This window comes from Oncorhynchus mykiss, chromosome 7, assembly GCF_057628025.1.
Source record: "Oncorhynchus mykiss isolate SJ-2025 chromosome 7, ASM5762802v1, whole genome shotgun sequence".
Taxonomy (NCBI): domain Eukaryota; kingdom Metazoa; phylum Chordata; class Actinopteri; order Salmoniformes; family Salmonidae; genus Oncorhynchus; species Oncorhynchus mykiss.
In genome coordinates, this window is record NC_143028.1 from 17,620,001 (window position 1) to 17,630,013 (window position 10,013).

Genomic DNA, 10,013 nt, shown 5'->3' on the forward strand with positions numbered 1-10,013 from the left:
ACTGACCCAGCCCTTAGAGACAATCCTTATACCGAAGTTACGGATCTGACTTGCCAACTTTCCTTACATACCTTAAGGTGATATAACATGCCAAAGGCTGTTCACCTTTGAGACCTGCCGCGGATATGGGTACGGCCCGGCGTGAGATTTACACCATCTCCCCTAGATTTTCAGGGGCCAGCGAGAGCTCACCGAACCCCGCTGGAACCCGCAACGCTTTCCAGGGCTTGGGCCCCTCTCTTGTGGTGAACTCGTTCCAGGGCGCACTGCCCTTCACAAAGAAAATAGCTCTTCGCGGGGCTCCCACCAGATTCTCCGGGATCAGTCGCGTTACCGCACTGGATGCCTCATGGCTCCCATCTCCGCCAGTCCATGGATATTCTGAAAGTAGTTTGAAGTCAGTAGGTCACATGACCAAGAAGCTATTGAAATTTGAAAGTTTACAAAATTAATGTAAAAACGTGTGAGATGAAAATGGACAAACTAAAGGGTGTGCAATATAGAAGGGCAGTCAGTGGACATTCTGTGCCTTGTTTGAAGTCAGTAGGTCACATGACCAAGGAGCTATTGAAATTAGAAACATTGAAAATTCCTTTAAATTGCATGAGATGAAAATGTACAAACTAAAGGGTGTGCAATGTGTAGGCCGTTTTAGGAGTAACTGTTAAAGAGCTATTGAAATTTGAACATTTTCATTTGTCACTATGTTGACGGTCCCCAACTGCTGTTGGTTTACGTAAGGAAAACTACAGGCGAATGAATATCAGTCGGATATCCAACCTGAATCTGTCTTTACCTCGGTACCTGTTAGAACACATCAAAAGGATGTCACTACACATCAAAAGGTGGGATCCTATGACGGTGCCACGTTCAAAGTCACTGAGCTCTTCACTATAGTAAGGCCATTCTACGGCCACTGTTTGTCTATGGAGATTGCATGTATGTGTGCTAGATTTTATACACCAATGGGTGTGGCTGAAATATCCGAAACCACTAATTTGAAGTGGTATCCACATCCGGCGCCGACAGAGATGGCCGCCTCGCTTCGCGTTCCTAGGAAACTATGCAGTTTTTAGTTTTTTTACGTGTTATTTCTTACATTAGTACCCCAGGTCATCTTAGGTTTCATTACATACAGTCGAGAAGAACTACTGAATATAAGATCAGCGTCAACTCACCATCAGTACGACCAAGAATATGTTTTTCGCAACGCGGATCCTGTGTTCTGCCTTACAAACAGGACAACGGAGTGGATCCCATGCAGCGACCCAAAAAAACGAGGCGGTCTTCTGGTCAGACTCCGGAGACGGGCACACCGTGCACCACTCCCTAGCATTCTTCTTGCCAATGTCCAGTCTCTTGACAACAAGGTTGATGAAATCCGAGCAAGGGTAGCATTCCAGAGGGACATCAGAGACTGTAACGTTATTTGCTTCACGGAAACGTGGCTCACTGGAGAGACGCTATCCGAGGCGGTGCAGCCAACGGGTTTCTCCACGCATCGCGCAGACAGAAACCAACATCTTTCTGGTAAGAAGAGGGGCGGGGGCGTATGCCTTATGGCTAACGTGACATGGTGTGATGAAAGAAACATACAGGAACTCAAATCCTTCTGTTCACCTGATTTAGAATTCCTCACAATCAAATGTAGACCGCATTATCTACCAAGAGAATTCTCTTCGATTATAATCACAGCCGTATATATCCCCCCCAAGCAGACACATCGATGGCTCTGAATTAACTTTATTTGACTCTTTGCAAACTGGAAACCATTTATCCGGAGGCTGCATTCATTGTAGCTGGGGATTTTAACAAGGCTAATCTGAAAACAAGACTCCCTAAATTTTATCAGCATATCGATTGCGCAACCAGGGGTGGAAAGACCTTGGATCATTGTTACTCTAACTTCCGCGACGCATATAAGGCCCTGCCCCGCCCCCCTTTCGGAAAAGCTGACCACGACTCCATTTTGTTGATCCCTGCCTACAGACAGAAACTAAAACAAGAGGCTCCCACGCTGAGGTCTGTCCAACGCTGGTCCGACCAAGCTGACTCCACACTCCAAGACTGCTTCCATCACGTGGACTGGGACATGTTTCGTATTGCGTCAGACAACAACATTGACGAATACGCTGATTCGGTGTGCGAGTTCATTAGAACGTGCGTTGAAGATGTCGTTCCCATAGCAACGATTAAAACATTCCCTAACCAGAAACCGTGGATTGATGGCAGCATTCGCGTGAAACTGAAAGCGGGAACCACTGCTTTTAATCAGGGCAAGGTGTCTGGTAACATGACCGAATACAAACAGTGCAGCTATTCCCTCCGCAAGGCTATCAAACAAGCTAAGCGTCAGTACAGAGACAAAGTAGAATCTCAATTCAACGGCTCAGACACAAGAGGCATGTGGCAGGGTCTACAGTCAATCACGGACTACAGGAAGAAATCCAGCCCAGTCACGGACCAGGATGTCCTGCTCCCAGGCAGACTAAATAACTTTTTTGCCCGCTTTGAGGACAATACAGTGCCACTGACACGGCCTGCAACGAAAACATGCGGTCTCTCCTTCACTGCAGCCGAGGTGAGTAAGACATTTAAACGTGTTAACCCTCGCAAGGCTGCAGGCCCAGACGGCATCCCCAGCCGCGCCCTCAGAGCATGCGCAGACCAGCTGGCCGGTGTGTTTACGGACATATTCAATCAATCCCTATACCAGTCTGCTGTTCCCACATGCTTCAAGAGGGCCACCATTGTTCCTGTTCCCAAGAAAGCTAAGGTAACTGAGCTAAACGACTACCGCCCCGTAGCACTCACTTCCGTCATCATGAAGTGCTTTGAGAGACTAGTCAAGGACCATATCACCTCCACCCTACCTGACACCCTAGACCCACTCCAATTTGCTTACCACCCAAATAGGTCCACAGACGATGCAATCTCAACCACACTGCACACTCCCTGGGTCTCGACCCCGCCCTGTGCAACTGGGTACTGGACTTCCTGACGGGCCGCCCCCAGGTGGTGAGGGTAGGCAACAACATCTCCTCCCCGCTGATCCTCAACACTGGGGCCCCACAAGGGTGCGTTCTGAGCCCTCTCCTGTACTCCCTGTTCACCCACGACTGCGTGGCCACGCACGCCTCCAACTCAATCATCAAGTTTGCGGACGACACAACAGTGGTAGGCTTGATTACCAACAACGACGAGACGGCCTACAGGGAGGAGGTGAGGGCCCTCGGAGTGTGGTGTCAGGAAAATAACCTCACACTCAACATCAACAAAACTAAGGAGATGATTGTGGACTTCAGGAAACAGCAGAGGGAACACCCCCCTATCCACATCGATGGAACAGTAGTGGAGAGGGTAGCAAGTTTTAAGTTCCTCGGCATACACATCACAGACAAACTGAATTGGTCCACTCACACAGACAGCATTGTGAAGAAGGCGCAGCAGCGCCTCTTCAACCTCAGGAGGCTGAAGAAATTCAGCTTGTCACCAAAAGCACTCACAAACTTCTACAGATGCACAATCGAGAGCATCCTGTCGGGCTGTATCACCGCCTGGTACGGCAACTGCTCCGCCCTCAACCGTAAGGCTCTCCAGAGGGTAGTGAGGTCTGCACAACGCATCACCGGGGGCAAACTACCTGCCCTCCAGGACACCTACACCACCCGATGTCACAGGAAGGCCATAAAGATCATCAAGGACATCAACCACCTCGCATTAACATCTGCTAACCATGTGTATGTGACAAATAAAATTTGATTTGATTTGATTTGACATACTTTGGTGATTTAGTGTATTTATCTTATTTCAGTCAATGGGAGATAGCTATATCTGTTCCAGGCAGCAGATTGTGTTTTCACAAGAGGCTGTGTTTACTTCGAAGATAGAAGCAGGCAATTGGCAGCCTTCATCACGAGGGGTATGTACAGGAGTTGTGATTGGTTCCAAGTTTAACAGTTCGGGAAATTTGCCTGTGCAGACTGTTGAAATAAATAAAAAATGTAATGCGAAAATGTGCAAGAATCGAAGGTGCCATCATAAGCATGTTTTACCATCATATACAAAACTTCCAATCTTCCCTCCACGGGGATCGATCACGTTTTTCAGCTTTCGGACCACCACCTTATTTCCCATCTCAACACAAAAGGTCCTTCCCCGTTTCCAAACAGATTGCAAGTGCTTTGAACTAGTTAATTTCCTCTTTTTTAAAATATATATATTATTATTATTTTTAAATATTTTTATTTATTACCAATGTAGAAAAGTCTGTATACATACAATAAGTATATGATACCATATGCTAGGGGGTACAAAAAATTGCAGATTATACAAAGACCTTAAAAGAAAGACACAAATTGATTGTTTTAACAGCTTTCTTATTAGAAGAATGTAGAATGGTGTTAATGTATTGCTCGCAGTCCTTATAAAAAAACACAGAAGAGTGTTTTTTTTATTAGTGAATTTACATTTATGAATATGAACATTTTCCATTAGCACAATTAGATTGATGAGGTAAAATAGTTTTTCTTTATCTTTATTATGGTTAAGGAAACCGAGCAGCACATTATCCCATAACAAACAAAAGTCATCAAGAATATTAACAGTTATAAAACTGTGAATATCTTTCCATAATTGTTTTACATGTAGACAATGGCAAAATAAATGCGAAACTGTTTCTGGATGCTCAACACAAAAAGTACAATCAATGTTAATATGTATTTTTTGAGTTTCTTCAGGTAATGATTCGCAGGGTTATACTTATGGATCATTCTGAAACAGACCTCTTTGACCTTGTTAACAAGCAAGTATTTGTTTGGTAATAACCATACTTTTTCCCAACGGATATTAGTGACCGATGTATTCCAGTAACTTGTGACATAAGGAATGGATACAATATCCCTCTGAAATAAAGCACGTATAGATCTGTTGTTCTGAGGGAGCAAGGAGAAACACATTATCTCTATTGGAGAGTCAACTGGATTAAGTGAGGGTAGGGCAAGAAAGTGAGGTCTGGCTACACCAATTTCCTTCTCCTTTCTAATGAGTTGGTATAGAGACTGTCATCAACACCGTTATAAATGATAGATCGCCTTACCTTTTACTTTGACTATGGACAACAAATCACGAACGAAAGACTTGAATAAAGTATGGTTTGCTGTTGCAGATCGCTGCAAAGTATTCACAACATCAAACAGCATAACCAAATATATCGATTTTTAAAACGAATCTTACGCTTCTATCTGTTGCGTAAATCTGATGATGACGCCCACATGCGGAAGAATGTCTTATCCAATAGGAGTTTCGGATTTTATCAGGGTCACTCAGAACCTTTTTCGATAGCCAATCAAGACGCACAGTTTGCTTCCAGACATATCCGGACTGGGCTGTTCCAACAGATAGTCAACCTCCCATGATATCCTTCGCCGTCCATTTGAAGTATTTTCGTGGATAAGACAATGGTTCAATTAAGTTTTCATTAACTGTAATTAATGATAGGATACGTGTTTGTATTTGTTGTCGCGTCGCAAATCTACCCCAAACATGAGCAAAGCAAATACTGTATTATCTGCTGCCGTTCAGAAGCAGAAGGGTGAACACCCATCAGAACAGCCAAGTGTTTACCTCGTGTTTTCAGGGAAAGTGAAAGTAGCTAGAGCCTCTGCTAAAAATGATTTATAAATCATAGTTATATATTATATATATGTATATATAAACTGAGTGGCTACTTTGACACTGACGAACTGAGATCAATAAAAACGATCTGGTCTGAATTCAAAGAATAGCCCAACTCAATGAAGCGAGAACACATGTTGTACAATATTAGGAGGAAATATATATACTGAACAAAATATAAATGCAACCTTTTCAAAGATTTTACTGAGTTACAGTTCATAGAACGAAATCTGTCAATTTAAATAAATAAATCAGTCCCTAATCTATGGATTTCACATGATTGGGCAGGGGCACAGCCATGGGTAGGACAGGGAGCCGTCCACTTACTAGGGTGCCAGGCCCAGCCAATCAGAATGAGTTTTTCCACACAAAAGGGATTTATTAATGACAGAAACCCCTCCTCAGACAATTCGGCAGGTGAAGAAGCCGGATGTGGAGGTCCTGGGCTGGCATGGTTACACATGGTCTGCGGTTGTGAGGCCAGTTGGATGTACTGCCAAATTCTCTAAAACGACATTGGAGGTGGCTTGTGATAGAGACATTAACATCCAATTCTCTGGCAACAGCTCTTCCTTTAGTCAGCATGCCAATTGCACAATCCCTCAAAACTTGAGAAATCTATGGCATTGTGTTGGGTGACAAAACTGCACATTTTAGAGTGGCCTTTTATTGTCCCCAACACAGGGTGCATCTGTGTAATGAGCATGCTGTTTAATCAGCTTCTTGATGTGCCACACCTGTCAGGTGGATGGATTATATTGGCAAAGGAGAAATGCTCTCTAACAGGGATGTATACATATTTGTGCACAAAATTTGAGAGAAATACGTTTTTTGGAAAATGTATGGACAGTTTCTGGGATTTTTATTTCAGCTCATGGAAAATGCGACGTTCTGTTTATATTTTTATTCAATGTATATTATAGGTTAGAGTAGGCTACTAAATAAACTTTCAAGTGGCACACTGACTCACCCAATGATGAAGATACTGTAAGTAGGCCTATACTTTGAAAAACAGTGCTGCTGTTCAGTCAAAATTGGGATTTGTTTGAGAATAATAATGTATATTGGTTCTACAGACAAATAATTGTATATTTTTAGCAGTTTGCGTTTGATTTCCTAACTAAGTTTTTTCCTTAATTGTATTTAGAAATTTGTAAAAGGCAATCTGACAGCGGCAACAAACCATATAAATATAATCCATAGATGACAGTTCCCATTCAAGTCAGGACTGGCAGCCATTGCTAGCGTACCCATGAGTTTAACAGTCAAATTGCCATGGTAAGAGGTTCCAAAACCCTTCTTTATGTCAATGCAACAAGCAGTTCTATATTAGGCTAGCATGCTTCCCGAATTGCAACTGTAGGAATACCTGTAACTGCCAAAATAAAGGAAACTCTTAAGTAAATGAGGGATAGAAAGTATTTGTTTTGGTGTGGGGTGTATCTTCCTGTCATGGTTTAGGTCCACTTGTAGAATATATGCCAAGGCGCATTGAAGCGGTTCTGGTAGCTCGTGGTGGCCAGACACCCTATTAAGATAGGGTGCAACTCCTATTACTAGTCTGTTCAACCTCTCTTTCGTATCATCTGAGATTCCTAAAGATTGGAAAGCGGCCGCGGTCATCCCCCTCTTCAAAGGGGGAGACACTCTAGACCCAAACTGTTACAGACCTATATCCATCCTGCCCTACCTTTCTAAAGTCTTCGAAAGCCAAGTGAACAAACAGATCACCTACCATTTTGAATCCCACCGTACCTTCTCTGCTATGCAATCTGGTTTCCGAGCTGGTCACGGGTTCACCAAGGTCCTAAACAATATCATAACCGCCACCGATAAATCAATACATCGATAAGTCTATGGGGGTTCCACAGGGTTCAATTGTCGGGCCGACTCTTCTCTGTGTATATCAATGATGTCGCTCTTGCTGCGGGTGATTATTTGATCCACCTCTACGCAGACAACACCATTCTGTATAGATCTGTCCCTTCTTTGGACACTGTGTTAACAAACCTCAAAATGAGCTTCGACGCCATACAACGCTCCTTCCGTGGCCTCCAAAATCAAATCAAATCAAATTTATTTATATAGCCCTTCGTACATCAGCTGATATCTCAAAGTGCTGTACAGAAACCCAGCCTAAAACCCCAAACAGCAAGCAATGCAGGTGTAGAAGCACGGTGGCTAGGAAAAACTCCCTAGAAAGGCCAAAACCTAGGAAGAAACCTAGAGAGGAACCAGGCTATGTGGGGTGGCCAGTCCTCTTCTGGCTGTGCCGGGTGGAGATTATAACAGAACATGGCCAAGATGTTCAAATGTTCATAAATGACCAGCATGGTCGAATAATAATAAGGCAGAACAGTTGAAACTGGAGCAGCAGCACGGTCAGGTGGACTGGGGACAGCAAGGAGTCCAACTGCTCTTAAATGCTAGTAAAAACGAAATACATGCTTTTCAACCGATCGCTGCCCGCACCCGCCCGCCTGACTAGCATCACTACTCTGGACGGTTCTGACTCAGAATATGTGGACAACTATAAATACCTAGGTGTCTGGCTAGACTGTAAACTCTCCTTCCAGACTCACATTAAGCATCTTCAATCCAAAGTTAAATCTAGAATCAGCTTCCTATTTCGCAAGAAAGCCTTCTTCACTCATGCTGCCAAACATACTCTCGTAAAACTGACTATCCTACCGATCCTTGACTTCTGCGATGTCATTTACAAAATAGCCTCCAACACTCGACTCAGCAAATTGGATACAGTCTATCACAGTGCCATCCATTTTGTCACCAAAGCCCCATATACTACCCACCAGTGCGACCTGTATGCTCTCGTTGGATGGTCCTCGCTACATATTCGTCGCCAATCCTTCTGGCTCCAGGTCATCTATAAGTCTTTGCTAGGTAAATCTCTGCCTTATCTCAGCACACTGGTCACCATAGCAACACCCACCTGTAGCACTCGCTCCAGCAGGTATATTTCACTGGTCATCCCCAAAGCCAACACCTTCTTTCGAGGCCTTTCCTTCTACTTCTCTGCTGCCAATGACTAGAACGAATTGCAAAAATCACTGAAGCTGGAGACTTATATCTCCCTCTGTAACTTTAAGCATCTGTCAGAGCAGCTTACCGATCGCTGCAGCTGTACACAGCCCATCTGTAAATAGTCTATCCAACCAACTACCTACCTCATCCCCATATTTGTTTTTGTTTTCCTGCTCTTTTGCACACCAGTATTTCTACTTCCTCAGATGCACATCCTCATCTGCAAATATATCACTCCAGTGTAAATTGCTAAATTGTAATTACTTTGCCACTATTGGCCTATTTATTGCCTTACCTCCTTACTTCATTTGCACACAATGTATACAGATGTTTCTATTGTGTTATTGACTGTATGATTGTTTATCCTATGTGTAACTCGGTGTTGTTTTTGTCGCACTGGTTTGCTTTGTCTTGGCCAGGTCGCAGTTGTAAATGAGAACTTGTTCTCAACTGGCCTACCTGGTTAAATAAAGGTGAAATAAAATAAAATTGCTCTCTGGTGTATTTTGAACATTGAGAGTGAGCTCCTGTGTTTTTTTCTTATTTTGCGCCTCTCGTGCCCCCTACGGACTTGGGCCCAGGGGCTACTCTGTAAAACCCTGCATTAATCCGGCCCTGTATATGGGGTAGCTACTTTATGCACTTTCAATTCCCTTTAAATATTTACATTTTAACAAGGAGAAGTCAAATTAAATGAATAAAAATAACAAATTTCATCCGAATATTGATGAAGCAATAAGCGCATAGATGATGTCATCCCCACAGTGACTATAGCCTACTAACATAGTCTATCCAAACCAAAAACCATGGATTACAGGCTACCGCCTACAAGGAACAGAACACAGACATGGACGCATACAATAAAGTAAGAGCTCCGACAAGACATCAAACATGCAAAAGGACAAGGAGGAAGGTTGAATCCTGTTATACTGGTTCTGACGTTCGTGTCATGTGGCAGGGCTTGCAGACGATAATGGATTACAAAGGGAAACCCAGTTGTAAATTGCCGAGCAATGCAGAACTCCCAAACGAGCTAAATGCCTTTTTCCGAGGAATATAAGACTGTGACTTGTGTGAAAGCCCTTGTTTTTCCAGATGACTGTGTGAACTTTCCATGGCCGATGTGAGCAAAACGTTTAAACAGGTTAACAATCACAAGGCAGCCGGACCAGACAGAATACCAGGGTGCTTTGTCAAAGCATGCACAAATCCGGTGGCAAGTATTTTCACTGACATTTTCGAACTCTCCTTGTCCCAGTCTGCATAGCCGCAGGAAGTAGTTTGGGGGTTGGGTG

General features: G+C 43.6%; 1 protein-coding gene and 1 pseudogene across 4 annotated transcripts in view; both read right to left on the reverse strand.

Moving 5' to 3' along the window:
* The window catches only part of LOC149982336 (28S ribosomal RNA), a 3,888-nt pseudogene extending 3,803 nt beyond the window's left edge, over positions 1-85 (reverse strand).
* stat1-2 (signal transducer/activator of transcription) overlaps positions 1-5,628 on the reverse strand; it is a 30,346-nt gene extending 24,718 nt beyond the window's left edge. For 2 of the 4 annotated variants that reach the window (XM_090239497.1, XM_021608237.3), the window contains exon 1: positions 5,099-5,623. The gene's annotated coding sequence lies outside the window, so the exon portion shown is untranslated. Of the gene's footprint in view, positions 1-5,098 lie in introns of all 4 variants that reach the window. The other 2 variants (XM_090239498.1, XM_090239496.1) reach the window with 2 other exon arrangements.
* Between the last annotated feature and the right edge of the window lie 4,385 nt (positions 5,629-10,013).